This window comes from Eptatretus burgeri, chromosome 1, assembly GCF_056783735.1.
Source record: "Eptatretus burgeri isolate ZD-2024b chromosome 1, Ebu_testis_v1, whole genome shotgun sequence".
NCBI classification, from domain to species: Eukaryota; Metazoa; Chordata; class Myxini; order Myxiniformes; family Myxinidae; genus Eptatretus; species Eptatretus burgeri.
In genome coordinates this window covers 60,109,384-60,135,333 of record NC_140961.1, presented here as the reverse complement: position 1 = coordinate 60,135,333, position 25,950 = coordinate 60,109,384, and the positions used below count along the sequence as shown (strand labels likewise).

General features: G+C 43.1%; 1 pseudogene across 1 annotated transcript; it reads right to left on the bottom strand.

Moving 5' to 3' along the window:
- Positions 1-282: 282 nt before the first annotated feature.
- Positions 283-5,217, bottom strand: LOC147034574 (uncharacterized; annotated as a pseudogene). Its single transcript, XR_015051083.1, has 2 exons — positions 4,432-5,217; positions 283-4,318 (listed from the first exon to the last, which is right to left on the bottom strand). The product of XR_015051083.1 is annotated as an uncharacterized LOC147034574 (transcript).
- Between the last annotated feature and the right edge of the window lie 20,733 nt (positions 5,218-25,950).

Here is a 25,950-nt window from a genome sequence, read left to right as displayed (position 1 = left end):
AAGCTCGGTGCTTAATAGCTCCAGGAACGGCAGGACTGCACCTCTCCATTAGTGTTCTCATATGCCTACAGGGTGGACCGCCCAGCACAGCCCTGGGGAAAAGCACCGAGACTGGTAATGTTTGTATTTGAATGAATCTCCCGAGTTATTTAAAAAAATCTTTCGAACACAGAGGTATTCAGCTTAAATCATGATCTACCTCTCTCGTAAATGAAGGAAACTGTATTGGCAGGATGTCAGTCGGCAGTAAGTACTCCCATGATAGCAATTTATTGTAAAGCCACAATTATTTATTTAAATAATTCATTTAAAATTTTTGCACATATGCTATCAACATATATTACAGATGTAATACTCCACTCATTGTTTGACAATGTAAACAATACTTCTAGGGACTGAAAGCACAATAATTATCACACAATAATAAAAATCTGGAGGGAAGCAACCAGGTAGAACATCCACATGATGAAATAGTGATACGACATGGAATCCTGTTAAGATGAATGTGCTAGTCCAGCAGGTGCAGTTGGAGCCCTCCATTTTATGCGTTACAAATTTAAATCAAGCTCTACCATAATCCCCTTGTGAAAGACCTGGCCGTTCTTAGTGAATTATTCAGTCTAGAAGCTGCTTGAGCATCCATTGCTATCGCAAATACACTTCAAGGGATTCGCCAAAACAACCAAAGCAGAAGGCTGCTTCCATAAAGGTTGTAATTACAAGCGACGTTTTGCTGAGCACACTGAAAACTTACAGGGAATCGATATCGAGAGATATTTGTGGGCCTGCTGAAAGCACAACGAGAAATCATAGGCAGAGTCAGAACATGTTCTCAAGAGAAGAGCGCCAGGCTGATTGAAACTCGGCTTATCTAATAAGGGTAGTCATAAGTGCCCGTGTATTGCTTCAGCGATTACATCATAAAGGCAGTGAGAGTAACCTTGAATTTATGGAAAGGCAATTGCACTGCAGAGGCAGGTGCATGCGCCGCCGTGTGCGGGTCATAAGGGTGTCAAGCGATCATGAAGAGCGAATGGGGGAGATGGTTTGAAAGGATGAGCTGATGATGCGATTGTGTATAGAGTGCTTGTGCTGTAAGTGCTTTCTCCTTTTGCTCTAAAAATCGAGAGAAATGTAAGCGTAAGGGCTCGAGAAACCTACGGTTATGTCCAGCACTGTGGTAATGAGGAAAGAAGGAGATAGAAGTTGGCATTACATATGGCTATCGATGTTGTGAGGGTGTTGTATGTCACTTTCTTTGGTGAAAAAAAAAAAAAAACACCTCGGCCTCTTGGTTGTAGACACAGCTCTTTTCCCAAGCCTCAATGTGCGGTCGTAAATGTCGAGGTTATATACACGTCTGGGTGTTTTGGTGAAAAATACCGATGGTTTAAAGACTGCTGCACATCCAGCCCATTGCATCTGCCATACTCAAAGTGCGTTCTCCTCGTGCCATAAATCGGTAAGAGGACCAAATACCCAACACTGCAATGGGCACTTTCAGTAAGATTTTAAGTTTCCTTGTCTGAGCACTTTGAACAGTTGATCCCCTCAACCCTCGGCCTACCCTTAGAACCCCACTTATTTCTACGTCACTCCACTGGCCTTGTACAATTGACCCTCCTCCCTCTACATCAGATATTCTCACCCACTCCCATATTTCAAATACATCCCCTAAGCCATTTTCCTCCTTCATTTCTAAGCCGGATTTTTTTCATTTTTTTATGGAGTACCATATACTTTGCTTTGCCAACTCAAAACCAAGGCTCATCTTTGTGTGTGAAATTCTTCTTCAACTCGATCCCCTCTCGATACATTTCCATTATGGCGCTATTTAATTTTCAATCTTTTTTTCTTCAGCCCTGGTCAACTCTTTGGCTCTATTGCCTATATCTACTATTTATTTTTTTGTGCAATTCAAAGACATCATGGTTTCTTATGTTGCTTTGGTGTGGCTCTTAATAGCTCTGGAATCGCAGGGATTTTGTGATTACAAGGCATTTTACCAAGTGGAGGATGTAATAAGTCAAGTTCATGATCTGTGTCATATGTGTGACTTTCATGCATATACGTGCTGCTTCCTTGATTGCCACTGCAGTTAAAAAAGGATAGAGCATGGACAAACAATCATAAGTTCACAATACTAGCTCAGGCTTTGATGTGCCTAATGGCTTCCTTCTGAGTTGAAGTTCCTTGGAAGAGAACATACAGTATATTAAGTGGCATGGATGTAAACATCTTCTTTTTCTCCTCCTCTTCCCTTCATAATGTGTGACTTCCAATGGCACCAAGCTTTTGCCCTGCCTTAACCACGATTCTCCTCAAATTCCCTCTATCCTCAGCCAACTCCATTCACTCCAACCACCCGCCTATTAAGTAAATCGACTCCGCCGATTAAGTAAACATATCACCTTACTGATATCCCTCCTCACACAATCCTCCCATCTCAAACGCAATATACCTCTTTTCCTCCTACCATGCTCCCTCAACCTATTCGTCCCTTTGCCATTTTTCTCTCCCCATCCACACCACGTGTCCAGCCCATCTCAGCCTGCATTTAACCATTCTCTCCATCAAGCTCACCTGCGCACCAATCTCCTCCCTCAATTCATACATCCTCCTTCGATCCACCCTCTTCACTCCTACAATTCTCTTGACTCAGTTGTTCTCACAATCCTGCAGCCTCTGTTGTTGTCTCTGTCAGTGCCACCATCTCCAGACCATAAAGGTAGGTCGGCATTGCACACAACATCAGAACTTTCCCTTTCAATTTCCTTGATATCTTTCTGTCTGCTATTACTCCCTCCACTCTCCTCCACACATTCGCACCCACCTGAATCCTCCTCAGCACTTCTGCCTCTGACTTACCATCCCCAGTCACTGTTCTACCCAGATACTCAAACTTATTTCCCTGTCTGATCTCCTGCTCTAACCTGATATTCATATATTTCTCTGCTGCACGATCCACATCGCCTCCGTCATCCCATACTCATCTTCAGCCGATGTTTCTCAAATGCATCCTTTCACTCCCTCTGTACCTCCTGCATCTCCTGCCTACTCTCCACCAGAACTGCCAGATTGTCTGCTTACAACATCCTCTTCAGAATACCCCTCATGTTTACCTTCCTGGTTACCAGCCCATCACCATCACCATGATGAACATGAGTGAGTGGGCTGAGAGCGCTTCACTGTCTCAAACAGATGTTCACACAACTCCTCAGACATCCTAAGACCAAGCAAAACTCTTCCCTTAGTATCCTTCTAATCCCTTCCACCAACCCAACTTCTGCTTCCGGCTCCTCCATCCATCTCAGTGTCGCCATTATCATCTCTCTTGGGAGTGTCGTAAGCTTTCTCCAGGTCCACAAATCCCAATGACATCTCACCTCACACCTCCAACCTTTTCTCCAACAGCTGTCTCAGCATTAACATCCCATCCATCATGCCCTTACTCTTTCTATAGCCCTGCTATTCTTCTCTGATTTCCATCTCCACACTCTTCCTTATCCTCCCATCCAGAATCCTCTCCAGCATCTTCATTACTTGATTAAGGAGCATAATGCCCCTTAGTGAGGGGAAGAAGGGAAAACATCGTTACACGCTGGACAAAAGGGCCAATTTTTTTTTGTGGTTACCTATGGACTTGCTTAATAAAAAAATCCCATGCTCCAAAAAATGGGACGATATTTTCATGCGATTATGGGTCAAAATCCAAGATGGCGGCCGAATTTTTTTTTAAATCGATAAATAATTATAACTTCGCTAATATTCGTCGTAAAAATATGTGTAAACTATCTATTTGTAGGTAATGATGCCCAGGGAGTCGATTGGAACCATCAGATTTGGGATTAGATCATCAGGAACTGAGATAATGATCACATGTAGAAAAAATATGGGTCGCTCAATACGAACATTGACATTTCGCGAGACACATTTGTTATACGAGACATACTTTGCTGGATACATATTTTAATAAAAACTGAACCATAATATCATGTACATGTGTATATGATGTACACTAATGAACACAAGCAAGTTCGTTCTTTTCGCAATTGCAGCAACACAGGTCAGTGCAGTTCAGCCCAGATTTTATACATTTGCAGATGCGACAACCACGCTCGGATTTACAGCCACATTTGATAAGTTCAGTGCAAGCTTTTGCAGCTTCTGGTATAGTCATCCAAATTGGTTCCCATTGGTCAGCCTGTAGACTCCATCCAAATGCTTCAGGCGACGGTATAATAACGTGGGCCTGTCGACTTGCTGACCAAATTCCAGCCTGAAGGATAACTCTCTTGACATGTTGTACCAGTGCATCCTGCAACAAAGTAGTATGTACATTGCTATAAGACAAACTGATTGGGTATACACTAAATTTCAATCTTGCTATTTAATTCAAGCATTCTGCTTAATACCCTTAGTACTAAGTACCTTAGTTGGTGGAATATTTTCAAGAGGTCTGCTTTTCTTGGAGAACAACTCCCGCCTCGCATCGTTTATGTTGGCGTCATTGCTTGTTTTGTCATACATGACGATTGTGAAGAGTTCAAGGTGTTTAAATTGACGCGATCCAGTATCCAACGTTTCAAAGGGATGATTCCAGATGAAGAGGAAGGCTTCAGTAACCAAATGGTAGCTTTTCCATGATTGCCAGGTACTTTTTTGCCCTTCCGGAAGAAATACGAGGTGGTATCACTCCCTGAAAATGTGTGGAATACAGGAAGTGCCCGAGCGATCCTTTCTCCAAGGCTTACAGATATGGCGTTGAAGCGGTTAACACAAAAGTTTTTGCCAACGCCAAATGCTACACAGAGCTCCAGGTCAGGTTGCAGTTCCAGCAGATCGAAGAAATGGCCGACAAGGATCACAAGCACATGTGTCAACCGTACGCACTTGTACTTTCTTGGCCCCGTGCTGCAGAGCATGTACAATATGGAACACAATCCTGCTGTCTGCTTCTTCGTGTATGCAGTCTGACATCACGTGACTTGTGCCTCTGGAAACAACTGTAGTGCCATTCGTTATGTAGATGCCTTTTTCAGCAGGCCAGTCGCCATCAGCCACTTTCTGTGTCAAAAATGAGAAGAGTTCATCTTTATTGGATGAATCCAACAGGAAATCGTTCCACTTGGAAGGTATCTTTGTTCTTGGAGTGACCTTGAGGCGCACACCACTGCCTCTTCGTTCTCTTGTGGATGCCTTGATGATGCTTGGTAAGTATTAGTCCCAGATGACATCTATCCTGTCTCTGACATACTGTAGTTCACGCAAAAGAAACGGCAAGAACATAGACTGTGCGTAGTCATCAAAGGTAGTAGCAGTCGCAGCTGACAAAGTATGGGCTAGGACGGCACCATCAAATATCTTACAGTCCACTGTTCTTGCAAGTTCGTCTTGTTCACCTTGTTCGAATACTTCAATGCACCTAATGAGATCTGACTTGGTGCCCGTCCGAAGTTTTCCTTGATCCGATATCCTGGGAGAGTACAATTGATTTTCATGCGAGAAAAATATGTCTAGATCTCCATCCCGCTGTTGATTTGCGATGTACAGTCAACCAAAAAGGCTTGCATCACTTCGAATGGCTGTGAGCTCTTTCGTTTTGGAAGTTTTCTTTAGTTTTGGTGTTTGGAACAAATGCAGTTTGTTCTTTTTGATTGACTCGTGAATAGACTTGCTTTGTTCTGTGAAGACCTCCTTCTTAAATATGTTGTACTGAGCATTTCCAAGAGCTTCTAATCCTTTCATAGCGTTAGCTACTTCCTGGTCATCGCATTGACGTGTATGAAGAACCAAGAGTTCTTGGCAGTCATCAGAAAATGGATTTCCATACCCATTGATCGTCTGAATGAGGTTGTTTGTTTGCTGCTGGAATAACTTCTGTGCTGACAATCGTTCGTCGTGATGTTGGTACTGAAGATCGGCATCGTCGGAAGCCAAGTATTCGTTTTCAAAAGATGTGACCACTTGAGCTGGTTCAGGACCAGCGATCATCCATCTCTTCAAGGATTCAGGTTTTTCAGTCAGTCCGATAGTTTGACAGTTTGAATAGGTACGTACCCTCCTCGGCAGATTCCTCCAAGTACGTTACAAGTTCAACAAATACTCTTGAATTGATCATTTTGGCTCGTTGATTCAGCTCACGTTGGTCGGCCCTTGTTGGACTATTCTGTCGCCTTTAACCACGATAGTCATTTCGGTACTTTGTCAGACATTCTGTATGGTACTTGAGTTCATTTGAGACCAGATCCCCACATAGTATTTTTGCAAGTACTTTGCCGTCTTGCATTTCGGTGGCCATTAACTTTAAATTGTACTCTGCACATTTAGTTGCATATTCATGCAGTTTTCTGGGGCCACTCTCATCACAGAATAAACAAGTGTCCTTGCTTGATCCCGTTGACTGTCGCTTTGATCGCTGGGATGCGCTGGTACCTGGAGCTTTTTTGTTGTTGTTGTTGTTGTTGTTGTTGTTGTTTACGTTATTCTTGTTTACGTTTTTTATTCAGCTCTTGTTCAAGTTTACTTTTATTAAACTTTTGGTGGCATGCCCGATGCCAAGAAGCATTGTTTTCTGCAAAACATTCTGGGGTGCCATGTTCGCCAAAATCAACATCGACCGACAATGCACCTACCTCTTCGAACTCTCTGACATTGTCAAGAAAGTCCTTATAGACGTCGTCAGCATTGCGATTCTGTCTGTTCTTTGGACATGAAAGAGGTGAAGTGTATCTACTGTTCTGGCAAATGACACAAATTGTCCAGTCCATGGTGTGATGTTTCACTGAACAGTAGATTCAGGGCTGTTTACAACCTGTAACAAAGAAAATAAACATTATCCAACCACCACATAATATACAATTACTTCCAGATGAATCTTCTATGAGGGCATTATACAAAGTGAAATATGCCTCATCAAATTATCAATTTGCCTACAAATAAACACATGATATAGGAAAGATGATAGTCAACATGTACACAACTTATTTGAGCGCAACAAAAAAGTCATTAAAACATGTAACGCGAACCGTTAATTTTTTCATATCGAGCGACCCATATTTTTTTTACATGTGACCATTATCTTAGTTCCTGATGATCTAATCCCAAATATGATGGTTCCAATCGACTCCCTGGGCATCATTACCTACAAATAGATAGTTTACACATATTTTTTCGACCAATATTAGCGAAGTTATAATTATTTATCGATTTTTAAAAAAAATTTCGGCCGCCATCTTGGATTTTGACCCATAATCACATGAAAATATGGTCCGATATTTTGGAGCATGGGATTTCTTTATTAAGTATGTCCGTAGGTAGCCACAAAAAAAATTTGGCACGTTTGTCCAGCGTGTAACGAAATTGCCCCACTATGGAGCTAATACCCCTCACTATTACCTGTACTTCCCAGATCTTGAACATCGCCCTTCCCTTTCCATATTGGCACAATTAATCCTGTCCTCCAATCCTCCTGAATTTAACCCTCTCATAATATATTCAACAGCCTCTTTGGCCAACTGAGTCTAACTTCTTCTGCTGCAATTATCATTTATGTACACACCTCATCAATGCCTGGCACTCTTCCCTTCATCCTCTTCAATGCTATCCGCACCGCCTCCTCTGTGATCTCCACCAACTCCACTTTCCGCCTATATAACACGGTAGCTCTCGCTCACCGTTGCTTCCTTCCCGGTTCAGCAACTCCTTGAAATGTTCTTCCAACACCTTCAACACTATGTAAACACATCTCTGTAAACATCACAATGTAAAAACCAGTAATTAATTTTTTTAAATCAAGAAATTATTTTATTGAAATATATTTGGAGAAATGTTGAAATTGACTTGGTCTGTTAGTGTTGAAGTCTGAACTCCAGGTTCTGATTATTATGCAGGGAACTTAGGTTTAAATCCATATGCTTGTCCATTATCTCCAAATGTCCTTGTAATTAATGTAACAGAAAATTGATGGCTTATAATATTTCTGTCCTGTATGTGATATATGTACTACCTCGTCCATGAACCTCAGATCAATGTAGAAAAAAAAAAATAATTGACATTATGTCATTTGAATCAATTGTTTTTCAAAGCAAACATATCACAGATAAACAAACAAAAAAAAAATCGTTAGAAATTATTTATTTAATATAACGAGTCAAGTTTTATTTATGAGTATGTTAAAATGCACGATTGAAATGAATTTAATACTGCAGAATGTCAATAATTTGATTCCAAAGCAAACAACAGGAGTTTCTTTTTAAAGATTGCTTAAGTAACATCTGTTCTTTGGTCATTACGAAACCTTCCAGAAAAAAATGTCTTCCACACCATATATGCACTTGTAATAAAGTAGACAGTCGGTCTTCAAATCAATGTGGTCGATGGGGTTCACGTCAAGTTCAAACTGGATTAAAGTTGTTCTCTTGAACATTTATATCGCACTCTTCGATTGAACAAACAAATCCTCCTCAAACTGCTGCATTGGGAGTGCTTCTTACATGGAGTTAGATGGTAGGGCACACAAACAAATGGGGAATTCACATGTAGCATCACCAATTCGCAATATAAATGAGACATACATGTTGATTATCTTATTAAACTGGCAAGCTGTCTTTCTCAGAAGCACTGTGTGACAGAGATCTTGCTGACTTTATAACAGGGGTTCCACAGATTGTGACTTTCATTATTTTATTACGAGCAAATACAACCTGTCACTTCGCTGACGGGGGGGGGGGGAGTGGTATTAAGGAGGGCCGTTGAGAGAGGAAGGAGGGGAGGGGGCAGAGAGGAGGCAGCAGGGAGGGGAAGCTAGAAAGGGGGGAACAGTGAGGAAAGGGGAGGGGGGAGAAGTGGGAGAGCTATGCCTCACCAAGCATTGCTATACCGTGGGTGGGAGGAATGCGAGGAGGGGATGAGAGAGACAGAGACAGAGACAGACACGTATGAAAACAAAAAGAAGAGAGAAAGGTGAGGGATGGAGGTGGGGTTAGATAAGAGAATGATATGTTATGCTTAATGACCGAAAACACACACAAAAACAAATTCATGTCAGAACAGCTCGACACACGACGACACAACAGAGTTTACAATGTAATCCGCTGGCACATCTGCAAAATCTTTGATGTCCCAGTTCCAGAAAATTTGTGTGAACATGAACCAACAGTAATCACGGAAGACATCGAAGTACCTACCGCTCACGTACGAATTAATGATCCCATCGAGCGTGAACATCGAAAACAAAGCGTTGCGACAAGTTATCATACCTGGATACAAAAAAAGAGAAGAAGGCATTGCTTATTGAGGTGTTAATAGCAGTGATTTTGGACTAAACGATACAGAAATCAAGAAAAAGTCCAAACACCAAGACCTCAAGAATGAAGTGAGAAGATCCTGGAAGCTAAAGAATGCCAAAGTTGTACCAGTGATAGCTGGACCCACAGGAATAATAACAAAGAACCTCACCGATATATTAAACATAGGGGCAACACCCCTGGGCGCACACATAGTAGTGGCTGGATAAGATAACCAGGCAACCACTGGTAGGCATGGATGACCCACAAAATATATCATGGAGAAGAAAGTAAATACCTCTGGATATTATTTTTTTTCAATGACATGAACAAACCTTGGTACATCGTGGTTGATAAAGGTTGTGGTCAAGTTTCATTGAAATTGTGTGTGTGGTTTCAGAAAATAAGGCAGATACATATTTGGGGGTGGGGGAGGGTCTCCCCCCCAACCCATATAATCCTTTAGCATACAATTTTTATTCCCACGCTTTCGAAGAAAAGCGGGAATATTGTGATTGTCTCTGCCGTCCATCCATCTGTCCATCCGTCCGTCCGTCCGTAAGTCCGTCTATCTTACCCTGTAACTCCTCCTACACCGTTTGAAATAGGAACTTGAAACTTTGGGACATAGTAGATATATGTATGGGGAAGTGCACAACACTTTCAGATTTTTGATATGACCCCTAGGGGCCGGGCCAGAGGGGTTGGGATCATGGGGGTCGATTTTTAAATAAAATTTCACCTAGCATTAATGGGACAAAGCAGTGCACACGGGAATATGCAATGGTGTGCCATCGACAATGTAGTTCTAGTTTTTTAATGTCGTGAACAAACGTTGGTACATGACGGGTGGTGAAGATGGTGATCAAGTTTCATCAGAATTGCATGTGTAGTTTATGAGAAGAAAGAAAATACATATTGTTGCAGTTCTAGGAACCGCATCCCTCCAAATCAAAAGCAACCATCATACAGCGGTCCCCAGACAGTTATTCCATTAATGTATGTTTAGATAGTCCCTTCCCTTTTGTTTAGCGGGACAACGGGATGCGCGTGCAGGGATCTCATAGCTAGATCTGTTTACACCAGTAACTTCATTTCTACTCTTCTTTTCTGCTTATTTATGAGGAAAATCCAAATTTGCATCGTCGCAGAAGCCAACACGTGCAGCAAGGTTCCGTGGCCGGGAGGAGAATAGCAAAGCTGCGACAAGACCACGAGCTTAGACAGCGTAGCTGCGAAGAAACAGCGATACCCTCGAACAAACCTCTGCCGCAAGCTCGAGATGATCGTCTGACGTTTCCAATGATCTGGGATGAGATTGCTGGTTGCATTGAAAAGACATACGAACGAATATCTCTGAAAGAGGCCTCATAGATGTTGTTTTTCACAACACAGAAGCAAATGACCCAATATCGGGTGAACCCCGGTGCTGACCACGTGCTTAATGGCGGATCTGCGCGCACTGTACGGAACGTGCTCGAAGGTAGACACGTGCTTAGCTCGTAAAACCTTATGATCGTACAGAGCAGGGCACGGATGGCACACATCTTGTTCTGGTCTGTGCATGAGTTTACCTTAACACATTACCGTCGGTCCTCGCTGGTGGCTACGGGTGTTCCCCATGGATGGCGGAAGTCTCCTCGCCTCTCTGCCCGGCGAAGACGCAATCAGGCAGAGGCGTGCTGTGTGGCTCCATCGCTTGGGCTGCTTGGTGCACCATGGAGCAGGCACATTGACCAGCGCCAATTGCGGGTTGCCAGGGCAGGGTCTGGGAGATCGGAAGCATGGCAATTCATATCATGGAGTTCGGTGCGGGGCGATTTATATCATGGGGCTCGGAGTGAGATGATTCCGCAGCTTGTAACCATCTGGCCGGAAGTGAAGTGGAGCCGCTTCCGGTCATGGCGACCGGCCCGTGTGCTGGCCGGGGCCCAACTGGAGCGCCCGATTCGGGTGATGACACATCGCTTCGGGTCATCGCCCCTGCCCCGCACCACCAGATATATAAAAGGACAGATCGCGGGGCGGTGGAAGAAGAGTCGATGTCGTTCCTGCTCATCATCGCTGGTGGGTCGTTCAAGAGTCGTCGTCGTTCCTGCTTGTTGATATTGGTGCGTCATTCCTGCTCGTCGTTCAAGAGTCGTTGTCGTTCCTGCTTGTTGATCTTGGTGCGTCGTTCCTGCTCATTGTTCCTGGTGTGTCGTTCCAGTGTCGTCGTCGTACTTGGGTCGTTCCTGCCCATTGTCCTTTCTTCGTTCCTGTCGGCTCGTTCTGCCGGCTTGGAATCGATAACCCCGCCTTCTTCACCCACCATTCTGTCATCACCTGCGACTCTGCCTCCGCCTCCACTTCTCCGCCCACACGTCGCTAACTCCACCCACCCACCTGGTCCCGTCTACCACTCCGCCCAATCGCTCTCGACTCTGCCTTCGGGTCATTCTACCTCAGTTCACCCAAGGGTTGTAATCCGACCCCCCTCAGATTTGGCTAATTTTTTTGCATGTATGTTACATATGATAGTCTATGTTCACATACAAAACTTTAGCTAAATCAGACTAGGGGTTGACGAGATATGACCTTGAGAACTTTTGACCTTTTCGACTAATGTCGTGTTTCCACCAAAATTCAAATCCTCATATCTCAGCAACCCCTTGCCCTATCTCGATTATTTTGGTGTCGTTGGAAAGGTAATTGTCCAGAGAATGCAAATCCAGCATCGGTTCATCGATTTAGTTAAGTTAGGGGTAGACTATTTGTTGACCTGTCATTTGACCTTGAAGACCTCGTGACCTTGACCTGGCCTTGCATGAAAATGAAAGTTCATACTGTCAACTATAACATATCAAAAAACTGGAGGGGTAGTATTTTTTGTTCGAGATATTTTCGGACAAATTTGCAAAGGTCGTAAAAATGCAACCAAACCAAGCTTGGTGTGGCTGGGCAGGTAAGAACCTGAGGAAGAGAATTTAGCCGATAATATCATGAGAACAAAAAATACTACCCCCCCAGTTTTTTGATATGTTATAGTAGACAGTATGAAATTTCATTTTTATGCAAGGCCAGGTCAAGGTCACGAGGTCTTCAAGGTCAAGGACAAGGTCAAATGTCAGGTCAACAAATAATCCACCCCTAATTCAACTAGATCGATGAACCGATGCTGGATTTGCATTCTATGGACAATTACCTTTCCAACGACACCAAAATAATCGAGGTAGGGTAAGGGGTTGCTGAGATATGAGGATTTGAATTTTGGTGGAAACGTGACATTCGTCGAAAAGGTCAAAAGTTCTCAAGGTCATATCTCGTCAACACCTAGTCCGATTTAGCTAAAATTTTGTATGTGAACATAGACTATCATATGCAGCATACATGCAAAAAATAGCCAAATCTGAGGGGTCGGGTTACAACCCTTGGGTGAACTGAGAGAGAATGACCCCTTCTCGACCCAAGTCCCTTCCTTCACGCCCGATGGTCGCATCTCATTCTATGGACCGACGCTAGCTGCATGAAGTGCCACAAAGCAAGAAATGGTGAGTCAGTTGTCAGGGAGGTATCGCCCCATGGAGCATCCCCCCAAAACTTATTGGTGGCGTGATCTGGCAATCGTGCAAGGTATTCGGAGACTGTTGGCCTCATCTCCTCTCCTCCTTTTTATCTTCATTTGCTCCTCGTCATCGGGTTTTGTGTGTGTGTGTGTGTGTGTGTGTGTGTGTGTGTGTGTGTATGTGTGTGTGTGTGTGTGTGTGTGTGTGTCCGTCCTGGCGCCTGTCCTCGTGAGATAAGATTGCAGAAGATTATTATTATTTCGCGTTAAGTCTGCTCTGTGTCTGCTTTTTAAGTTATTTATATTATTGTCACACCTCATGCTTCTTTCTATCCCTGCATTACACAAATCAATAAAACTATTCACTGTATCACATACCTTTCCCCACCTGCTTGTAAATAAAATATTATTCGAAAAATGTTCCCAGCTCGTTCTCGTCTTTTCTTTCATTGATCCAGCATGATCCGAATCCTAGCTTAGCTGGGGCTTTATTCTCAAGGATCTATTCCTTTCAGCCGGTACGTCCTTAGCAGTGTCGCTCGGCTGCATCCGATCTGGTAAAGTGATCTGGTTCAGACAAGGTGCACCGAGGGCGGGTTCCCCGGTAATTAAATCACGTGATTAATTAGGTTACATGGTTAATCCATAGACGGGAGGTCACGTGGTTGAGTTATTGGCATTCACGGTCGGTTTGCGACCAGCCGCGTCACGGAATTATCCATGTGCGACGGCCAACAATTCCGGGGAGTCTGGTGGGAGCCGAGATAGCTTCCCCTGAGTGGCCCTCTCACCCAGCCCCTGGCCATCAATAATATTTTGTGGGGCAACCCCCTTCTCCCCATAAACCCTCCTAGACCCCAATTTTTGTTAATGTCATGAACAAACTTCAGTACATCATGGGTGGTAAAGAGTGTTCAAGATTCATCGGAATTGTATGTGTAGTTTCTGAGAATTTGCAAGTATTTGTGGATGGACGGATGGATGACGTGCCATCACATAAGCTCCCCATAACAACTTTACAGGTGAGCTAAAAACCTTACCTGAGAATATTATTACAAACAAACTACAGTTGGAAGATATCCGGGGCTCAGCAATGATCATGAAGCGAGCCCTCGGAACAAAACTTTGAGAACAGAAAACGTCACAGCTTGGTCCATGAATCGTGACCCTTACTGAAATGAGGGTGGATGCTTTGAGCCCACCCTGGGAGAACTCCATTCCACATTCTGAAACCTGCATATGTAGATACCAATTGACGACACACACACACACACACACACACACACACACACACACACACACACACACACACACACACACACACACAAACACACACACAAACACACACACACACACACACCCTTTATGAATATAACAGCTGCGTGTGCTGGGTGGATAAAAATTTGGCTCGGTAATTTAGAAAACACGTTATTCTGCAAACGGCTCAGAAATCGGGTGTATTGCATGAACCACTGGCTCAGGGTGACGGATCACGAACCACTCGCTCAGGGTGACGGTGCATGAACCGCTCGCTCAGGGTGACGAAGCACGAACCACTCGCTCAAGGTGATGGTGCACAAATCGCTCGCTCAGGGTGACGAAGCACGAACCACTAGCTCAGGGTGACGGAGCACGAACCACTCGCTCAGGGTGACTGAGCACGAACCACTCGCTCAGAGTGATGGTGCACGAACCACTGGCTCAGGGTGACGGATCATGAACCACTCGCTTAGGGTGATGGTGCACGAACCACTCGCTCAAGGTGATGGAGCACAAACCACTCGCTCAGGGTGACGGAGCATGAACCACTCGCTCAAGGTGATGGAGCACAAACCACTTGCTCAGGGTGGCGGAGCACGAACCACTCGCTAAGGGTGATGGAGCACGAACCACTCGCTCAGGGTGACTTTGCACAACCACTCCCTCAGGGTGACGGAGCACAAACCCCTTGCTCAGGGTGACGGAGCACGAGCTACTCGCTCAGGGTGACGGAGCACAAACCACTCGCTCAGGGTGACGAAGAACAAACCACTTGCTCAGGGTGACGGAGCATGAACCACTCGCTCTGAATGACGTGGCGTGGAAAAAGCGTCCGCAGAGAGTGAACGGATCGCTCAGAATGACGTAGCACAGTCCCGCTGTCGACAAGGGGCGCTTGGAAAGTGGCTTAAGCACTCATGCAAGCACTCCAATTAAGTGGTTGGTAAGGTACGGTTGGCAAAACTGTTGCTGCATACCATAAAGGATACCTTTAACTTTGAAGCCCGTCTTGAGCACGCACACAGCAGTTAATTAAATAAAATGAATTCGTTCAAAAAAATGAATATCCACAAAAGAGTTGCTGCTTAATGCAGAACAACCCTGGGAATATTGCAAAGTTCAATCGCCCATGAAATAAACATTTCAAAAATCCGCCATTTTGTCTGCTCGTCTGTGCACCTGCCCTGTAGTACATCGGTTCGATGTCCGCACAAATGCATATTTTTTGTTCCTTTTGTAAGAACATCCGGTTTTTCCAGATTTGATTTGATTCCCTGAAGAGCACCTCGCGAAACCTCCAAAAATATAGACACAGATCTGGCAGATGCTTTGGATAGGCAGTTCCTCTGGGGGACAGGGTGCGAGGTCTTGCAGTGAATACATGAAATCATCTAGCTCAATGAAGCTGGTTAATTTTGGCACGCTCCTAAATTTTTGTTTACTCAATATAATTCTCCAAACAGTCGAAAAAGATCAGTTTAATGCTTTGGAAATTTCACATTTTCCTGTGGATGTTATGTATGGAGGAGGAGGAAACATAGCCTTACTTACTTCAAGTAAATAGGTATATTGGCTTAGTTATGACTCGTTATTTTTTTTAATTATCAGATATCACAACAGATTTCGACACTTATTTAGTCTGGACGATATATGATCCTAAAAAGCGAAACAATAATTTGATGATATAACTTAATTAGCCCGTGAGAATAGATCGTGGAAAATCGTTTCATATAATGCATGAAATCACACCAAGCTCCGAATTTGAAAACTTATAGTGTAGTTATAAAAACGATGTATACAACGATTCTTAGCTATGATGAACAGGCATTCAAAATGAGTGAGGAAAGTGAAAAATAAACTTTATCATAAAGAAATCATTGCGGCCTGTTCCAAGTCAAGGTAAGGTTGAGCAGGGCAAAAAACACGGCGGCTTCAGACCCGAACAAGGTTACCCAGGAAACACCATAAAACTTCAGAGAGTGAGGTGGCAGAGAATCACCCGATGAAGGATATAATTAAATAATTCCGTTAATTATCTTCAAAAGGGATGTTTTAATTAACCCAAACACCCAATTTTCACTCTTGCACTTCTTTGGAGTTTTTTTTGTGTGCATGCAAAGTTTCAGGTTGCTAGATTTATAGTTTTGGAGCACACACACACACACATACCCTTTTATTAGTACAGATGATTATTATTAGTATTATTATTAGTAGTAGTGTTATTATTGTTGTTATCCCTTCCCCTAAGCAGCTGGAGATGGCGTTTTGCAATTACTTCTGCGTGTCTGTCTGTGTATGTGTCTGTCCAGGTCGTAACTTTACCATTTGAACTTTTATCATCAAATTTTCTACAAAGCTTTATCATGAGAATATGGAGAAGACAAATTAAGAATTTGGTGAAAGGTCAAAAGGTTAAAGCAAAAGGTCAAAGCTACAGCATCTTCAGCATACGGAAGAAGAAGTCGTCAGAGTATAAAGAGGAAGGGTTTTGCATTTTCAGATGCTTTCTAGTTATTATAATTATCCTCCTATGATAAATTTGCAATTGGTCATTGTCATTGACACCATTACAAATTTTTATGATGGACCTTAAACATTAAAAACCTACACATATCGAACAGTTTCAAAGGGAGCACCTCGCTGTCATTATCATTACCTCTGCCACCAAATGTGAAGGAGGTTATGTTTTCACCCCCCCCCCCTCTGTTTATTTGTTTATTTGTCTGTCTTTGTGCAGGATATCTCAAAAAGTTGTGGATGGATCTGGATGAAATTTGGTGGGCAGGTTGGTTGTTTGACAAGGACAAACTAAATCGATTTTGAAAGTCTGGATCTGGATCCGACTATTACAATTTTTAAATAGATTCTTCACCAATGAGAGAAAGGGCCAAAAACTCTATATTGCACAATATATCAAAAAGTTGTGGACGATTTTGGTGAAGATCTGGATCTGACTACTACAATTTTGTAAGTGATTCTTCACCATTGAGAGATAGGGCCAGAAGCAATTTAGTACTGTATATAATGTTATTTCAAAAATGTATTGGGCCTGATATGTTCTCGTGGATCAGGCATTACATGGTGGAGGTATGCGCTCCACCGAGTGCCCTTCAAGTCTGAATTGCATCTGATATGGCAATAAATGTGAATTGTTGCTCCCAGCTTGCCTGCTTAATGACAGAAGACGAAATTTGCATTTTTTTCTGCCTTCATCCCTAACCTGTTTGGAACACGGGCTTATCATAAAACGGGGTTTGTGGAAGAATTAGAACATAGAACAGCGAGAGAACAGTAAAAAGTGGGGAAACACAACAGCAAGGTGAGGGAGCACAAGAGAGGGACATGAGGAGGAAGAATGAATGAAGGTGATACTGAGAGGGTGAGGAGGAGCAGGATGACACAGCAGGTTAACAAGTTACAATCAAGATCAAATACAGCAAGAAGGCAACTGAAAGAACACGAAGGGAGGAACCAATGATGAAACAGAAATGTTCTGAAAATGGTGTGGAAATTTGGTTTGTGTGAATTGTTGTACTCTGTGTGCTGTGATAAAACAACTCAGAAACAAAACTTCCAACTCACCACAGCTAGGAAGTGCAGATAGCCGATGATCACCACAAAGATGGTAGATGACAACAGATCCATTGGATATCCAAAGTGGTCCTCCTTCTATGTGTTGAGTCACTGCATCGTGTTGGTGCCCAATAATGAACTCGTTACACAAATGTTACACGTTAAACAAGGCTTGCACATGCTCAGTCTTGCAAAGCAGGTCACTACATCAACCCCCTCCTAGATCGCTAGTTGTAACAATGATGCGAGTAGCGGTCGATAAGTCCTGTTGTGAATGATGAGAAGAATAAAGTAAAATCGTAAACGAAACTTCTCAGTTAATGGTGAAAACTTGTACATAGTGGGCTGCTCAATGAGCATGTCTGCTTGCTCTAGTTTTCCTCATTTCAGGTTGCTGAATGGAAGATTTTGGAGGAGATGCAAGAAGGATCGATGCTGATGCAGTAGGTGACATCGTCGAAGAAGGCTTGATAGCCTGTGAATTCGATGTTGCTCGTGAGGAGGTAGAAGTAGAGCAGTCTTCGATGTGGGCTGGTTTCAAATGATCGATGCTGAAACATTGATGTTTGTCCTTAATCTCAAAGGTGAAAAACTTATCAGGCCATTGAAGTACTAGATACAGCCCATCATATGGTGGCTGTAGAGGCGTTCTCATGGCATCATGTCATACAAAGACGGGCATGCATGTGTGAGGATCTGGATGGATCTGTGGTTGTCTGTGATGGGACTTCGTGGATGTAGGTGGAAGATCATACATTTGTCGTTTCAACCGGTGCATACAATTGCTGGGATCCAGGTCACTCAAACTCTTACTTGGTGCTATGAACTCTCCTGGTAACCGAATGGTGGTCCCGTTGACAAATTCAGCCGTGGAGCACCCCAGATCCGACTTGACTGCTGTCCGAATGCCCAACAAGACAAGAGGAAGTGCTTCAGTCCATTGTGTGTTAGCGTGAGCTTTGAGCAGTCAGTGGAAATGCTCCACCATCCCATTACAGGAAGGATGATAAGATGTAGTTCTGATGCATTTACAGCCAAGCATCTCCATAAGTGTTTGAAAAAGGGAAGACTCAAATTGACGACCTCTATCTGTTGCGATGGTCGAAGGCACTCCAAAATTTGCCACCCATCGTGTCATGAAAACACGAGCAATGGTCTCCGCTGTGATATCTGATAGAGGTATAGGTTCTGGCCAGCGTGTAAACCTGTTGAGACAAACGAGCATATATGTCTGCCCATCTGATGGAGGAAGAGGTCACATAATGTCAGTGTGTACATGATCAAACCTGGCATCATGTGTTGCATAAGTGCTCAGGGACGTTTTTGTGTGTCGATGCACTTTACACTTTGACACCATAGCCAAGTGCTTGCTCAATTGCATACATCTTGGTTGATTCCCGGCCAGAAAAAAACGTGCAGTAATCAACTGTTGCGTAGCTTGGATGCCCAGGTGTAACAAATCATGCAGAGCATGAAAAACGGTGTGTCTAAACTTGGCTGGGATGTATAGATGAGGATTTCAAGTAGAGATATCACACATAATAGTACTACTTGATGTGGAAACTAGAACTGTGCTAAGCTGGAGTGAGTTATCAGCTGACTGTTGCAGTTCTTCATTGTCCTGAGCCTGAGCAATGGCATCAAAATCAATGACGGCTATTGCCTCCAAGGCATATACGTCCAAACATGATAACGCATCGGCTGCTGTGTTGTCTTTGCCCGAAATGTGCCTCAAGTCAGAAGTTAATTGGGAAACATAATCAAAGTGGCAAATCTCATGCGGCGAATGCTTGTCTGGCTTGGACTCGAGTGCATAGATGAGTGGCTTATGATCAGTGTACACACAAAAAGTATGTACCTCTAAAAGATGTCTGAAATAGCTGATTTTCCAATAAAGTGCGAGGAATTCATGATCAAAGGTGCTCTACTTTGTCTCGGCAGGTTGAAATAACTTTGAGAAGAAAGACATAGGCTGCCACTCCCCATCGCTGTGTTGTGGCAAAACACCTCCAACTCCTACATCTGAATTATCAGTAAATACACACAGAGGTGCATCTATCAGTCTTGGGGTGTCCGAGTAGTATCACTTGGGCCAGTGCCAATTTAACCTCTCGAAATGATGCAAGATCCATCTCACCAAGAATGATAGCCTGGTTCTTCTTGGTCTTTCTTTTAGAAATGTCAGTGAGCGGCTGCACTGTCTTCACATCGTAGTATGAACCATCGGTAGAAATTCACCAAAACAAGAAATTTGTGGAGCTTGCACAGTGCGGTAGGAATTGGGAAAACTTGGACAGTTTTCATCATCTCAGGCAGGGGAGAAATACCACTTTCATTGACCACGTAACCCAGAAAAGTGAGAGTGGTTACACCAAAATGACACTGTCAGGCTGATAACAATTCCGTACTGTGAAAATTGTGCGAAAAGGAGATGCAAATGTTCGGCATGTTCATCGACTGAATTGCTCGCCACTAACACATCATCAATTTATGCATATGCCAAGTGTAAACCAAGCAGCACTTCATCGATGAACCTCTGGAAAGTCTGTGCAGCATTCCAGAGTCCAAAAGGCATTTGTACAAATTTTCAAAAGGCCAAAGGGGGTGGTGATTGCAATCTTGTGTACATATGCTGGATTCACAGGTATCTGATGGTATGCTCTCACCAAGTCCAATTTGGAAAATACCTTCTTGCCTTCCAAACCACCAGCAAAATCTTAAAGATGAGGTACAGGATACCGGGGTACTGTATTCTTCTTTAGTGCTCGGTAATCTCCGCAAGGCCTCCCCTCACCAGGAGTCTTCTGACCTACCATGTGTAATGGAGATGACCAAATACTACTGGATGCCTGTATGATTCCAAGCTCTAACATACGGTCAAATTCAGCCTTAGCCATGCTGAGACGATCTGGAACAAGACGACACAGGTGAGCTGCCACAGGATGTCCACTCATCTCAATGTGATGTGTGACTATGTGCTTGATAGTAGTCTCTTTGTAAAAAAGGTTGAGTAATATCAGGAAAATGACCTAAAAGTGACTCGTACTGTACTTTGTTTCCCCCTCAGGTTTCAGGAATGCAGCACTGATGGAGGAAATAGATGATGTCATTCCCCTCATTGATAGATGAGTAGTGGTGTCAACAAGTCGTTGATGTTCAACATCCACCAAAACCCCTCAAAAAAAAAAATCAGTGCCAATGATAGAACTTGTGATGTCGGCGATGATAAAAACTCATCAGCAGGTTCGACGTAAACTGATGTGAAGTGTCATAGATTGCTCCCTGCGTGTTGTAATGTTGGAGTGGTTATTAGCTTGCAAGTGTACCTTTGTAGATGAATGTTTTTTTTCTCAGATTCAGGAGGAGGAATTGCACTGATCTCTGCTCCTGTATCAATGAAAAAACGTGTACCTGTTGTCCTGTCAACAAGGGAGAACAGACGACCATTATAATTGATGCCAGCTGGACTCGTCGCCACTAGTTGTTGGCCCTGTCATTTTCCTGATAAGAGGTAGGCTGACCACTGAAACTGCAAATAGGGATGGACCTCTGTGCCTCAGTACCAAAATGCCAGTGGTACCAACATTCCTTTCCTGCAAGCTGTTGAGGGCTGGGGTTACATGAAGGATGATCAGGTTGTCTCTGCCTACTGCTGCTCCAACTCTGTCCTCTGTTGTCATGAGGCTGAGTCATGAGAGCATGGACTTGCTGTGAGCCAAAATACTTGGGCTTGTAAACCCTGAAGCTTAGTAGGTACAGAAGGGCTTGGCTGAGGTACATGACACTGAGCCGATACAGCTGCACTGAAATTGAAGAAAGGCATTTCAACTTCCATGAACCTGTCTACAAGATCAGCAAGTTGTTCATTCTGTATCGCGTCTCTTGAGGAAGCAAGGATGAGTTGAGCATTTGTAGGAAGCAAAAAAATAGATGGAAGTTCGTAAAAACAACGATTTAAAAGTGTCCCTCCAATGCATTGGTCTCAAGAAGTTGATGCATTTTCCTGAGGAGTTGAGAGGGCTTGTGGTCTTCTAACTCTTCCGAAATGAGTAACTGGTGGAGGCGATTCTCCTCGGAAAGTGACGTTCTTCGAAGGAGTTCGACCTTTAAGGAGTCATATGGCGTTTCTGTGGGAGGTATCAAGAGCAAATCCCTAACTTCTTGCGCAAACTCAGGTTGGAGAGATGAGACGACATCGGTGAACTTATTCTCTTGTGATGTTATGCCCCCCCCATAAGAAATTGGGCCTCAACTTGAGTGAACCAGATGACGGGGTCATTGGGCCAAAAAGGAGGGAGCTTGAGGCTCACAGCAGAAACTGTGGTCTGTGGTGTTGAACTCGCATTCGACGCTTCAGGCTGCTGCTCCATTGTGGTGAACATGGTTGTGCGTTCAGGTCACGTCGGGTCACCAATGTGTAAATTTGGTTTGTGTGAATTGTACTCCGTATGCTGTGATAAAACGACTCAGAAACAAAACTTCCAACTCACCACAGCTAGGAAGTGCAGATAGCCGATGATCACCACAAAGATGGTGGATGGTAGCAGATCCGTTGGATATCCAAAGCGGTCTTTCTATGTGTCGAGTCACTGCATCGTGTTGGTGCCCAATGACGAACTCATTACACAAATGAGACGCCAGGTGATCGAAAGTAAATGATTAAAAAAAAAAAATCATCAGAATCACGGTTCTTGTCGAATATTCTCGACGTGAATAAGGCAGGGGGAAAAAAACTAGCCAGCTCGGCCAAGTTAACAAGAACCAAAACGTGGTGGAATGTTAGTTTGGTTAAATCAAAGCAGAATGCTAAAACCAAGAGCATTAAATTCCCGCATTATTTGCTTGATGAAGTCAACCCAATTGTATGTGGATTTGCCAAGAGAATCACATCGAGTAGTTACGAGGAAAAACCTACTGACTCGATCATGACCAAAAACCCTGAACAGTGAGCTGTCCACAAGACCTCTTCTCATTTGTGCTCAACTCTATGTTGTGTAACCAATCAGAACGGGCTATGATACAGTCACGTGATGTAGAGCCAGGAAAGGTTTGCACATGCTCAGTCTTGCAAAGCAGGTCAAGACAAAGGAAAGGTGGGTGGAGTGAGAGGAGCGAAAACACAATAACCTGGAACGTAAGGGATGAGCTTAGGGATGGTTACCGAGGGTAGAAAAGATCATGAGTATGGATTGGAATGACCTGAAGAGGATGGGAATGACAGAATAGGCATTTTTAAGTCCTGGTCTCATGGAGATAATAATGAGATGAAACAGACTGAGGAAGTTGGTTCCACACATGCACCGAAAATCCACGTTAAAAACACATCTAAGATTGCTTCAGACATTATTTTGAGCATTTGCTGAAGATCTACACTAATTATCATCACCTGGCATAGGCAAACTCACAAGTTGCAGTGGGGAAAAACATCAATGTCATTCTTTGGAAACCTAACCTGACTCAAGACAGACCCAGTTTTGGATGATGAAAATCACTTGTCAATAGTCTCAGGGACAGATTTTCAACTGAAACCACACTATGAGGATTAACTGGCAACAAAATTCTTTGCCACAAATCCTTTATGCAACATGTATAGCACCTGTCTGAACCACAATCCACCACCCTTTACTCTCCCCTGTAACAAGTACACAGAACAACTTAAATCTTCACACTTTAGTATGCACCTGCCAGAGCATCCTCTGCAATTATTAAAGCTTGGGAGCAAACACATAGTATTTGATTCTGATACCAGAATCGCGTACGTACTCAATTTGGCCGGGAAAAAAAATTGCGAGGCATAAATTGCATAAATTAAAAAAAGCATTTTGATCAATATGCTCCATAATTTAACAATCTCACATGCTTATATATTCCTCAACTTGCCAAACTGTATAAAATCGCAACACAAATATTAAACACGTTGAGTGTCAAAATAAACTCCACATACAGAAGCTTATTCTTGTGTCCCCCTCCCCTCTCCTCCACCAACAATGCCCTTCACACGATGCTCAAGCTTTCACTCCATATCACACTTTGAAGTCATTTCTTGATTTTCAAAGTGATAGTTGAAATATAAAAGTGAATTGGAATGTTTGTCAAGGCAGGCTTCACCTGTGAACCCCTTCCTCACCCCTCCTGTTAGAAGTTCAAGAGTTTTACACCATTTGAGCATTGGTGTTGATGGCTTCAAGCAACTCGCACATAAAAACCTCAACTTGCGGGAGGTTCTGAAAAGGCGGGAGGGGTTAGAAAAGAAAGCATGCGGTGCATTGGGCATACATGCGATTTGAACAGATGAAAAATTCAATTATTTTTTTTCCAAACCCTCAAAACCATTTGTTCATTGAAAGGTTCCTGAGTATTCCTTTTCTATTTCGTCCAACGACTTGTCCATGACGATAGTGTTGAATGATTCTCCACCAGCATCCTCGATTTCTGATAGTTTTTCTCTAATATTGGGGTATTGTTGTTCCTATTTGCATCACGTTCTTTCAAATCATTTTGACCCATAATTATCACTGTCCACCACTACTTCTTTCCCTCTGTGCCATTTTTGGGTATCCTTCCAGTCCCAGTTTTCAAACCAGACCCTTGGGCTGATCAATACAAAATTTTCAGGGTATACTAACTCAGGGGTTGCCTATTTAGGTTTTCTGTGAAATATGTTTCAAAAAAAAGTTTCGAAATTTTTAGATCCTCGTGGAGGATCTCTTAGTCTTATTCACGTTGTTGTTCTTCATCTTCTTCTTGTGGACTTTTTTGTTTCACAGCCTACAGTTTTCGTCGAAACTTCCTGAAACTTGGCGTATATATGTAAAAAATACCCTGCACAGACAGTAACCATCTCCGATTTTGAAAATTCCTCCGAGAAAAAAAAGTTATGACATTCAAATATCTCCGCTAATGGAAATCGCCTAAAAAATTATCTCCGAAACGAGGCAAGCTTTTTGAATTCTGTTTGTGGGAGTTGAACAGGGCATTAGCAGAGATGAATTACCGCACATATGATACATCACTATGACGTCATATCAATTTTTATGATGTCGTTCCTATTTTTTAACATTTTTTGTTTCACAACCCAGAGTTTTCATCGTATCTTCGTGAAACTTGCCATGTATATGCAAAAAGCCCACACGCAGGCGGTAACCATCTCCAATTTTGGAAATTCTTCCTAGAAGAAAAGTTGACGGCATAATATCACCGCTAATGGAAATCGACTATACCATTATCTCCGAAACGAGGCAAGCTGTTTGAATTTTGTTTGTGGGAATCAAGCCGGGCATTAGCACAGATAATTTATCGCAAACCTGATACATCACAAAGATGTCATATTCGTTTTTATGACGTCATCATTAAGAGGACGAGGATCTCAGCTCATTTGAGCTTGTTTATTTTACTTTTTCACCTTTCTCAGAGGTATTATTATTTGGATTATTTCTCCATTGTGGCGGACGAATCTGATCATTTTGTCTGGTAACTACTCCAAAACCAAGGACCAGAGATAGATTGGATGGGAAACTCTTATTTTACCTGAATGAGCCAAATTGCACACAAGCTGTGCATCATCCTCCTGAATTTCTCAACTCATTAGAAATTCTTTGAATGCCACCTCACAACGTGGTACTCAAAATTGGATCCCTTATCATGTTGCTTATGAATTTGGATGCTCCAAAGCTCTGTTATGGAACAAGACTAAGTGTGAAACGGTTGATATCACATGTGATTGAAACAACCATAATTACTGGAAATGCCAAAGGAGATATCTTTATTCCAAGAATCCCAACTGATCTGCCATTTGAATTCAAGACTCCAGTTTCTGATGAGACTCAGTGTTGCCATGTCAATCAATAAAGCACAAGGCCAATCACTGAAGGTTACTAGCTCACATCTGTCTTCTACAAGTTTTTCACATGATCAACTACATGTGGGCTGCTCTCGAGCTCTTGAGCTGCTCATGCGGCTGCCCCCAAGCTAACTCTGTCATCCCCACCCCCTTTCTTCTTCAAGTTCTCAACTGCCCCAAACTCCAAGTACTCAACCCACTTTCCAGCACCAATCCTCAATCACCCCTTCCAACTCCATGCACCCTCACCCCAAACCCTCTGTCCTCCCCTCCTCATTTCTTTCCATTTTTAACATCGCACAAAGATACACAGGGAACTTTGGTGCATGAGAAGACCATTCAGCCGATCATGCCTGTGTTGTTCCTGTCCCTGTTTGTTAAGAACAATGTGAAAACTAAATATAGATGGAACGTAAAATTCATAATCACTTCCCCCGTTCTTCCCT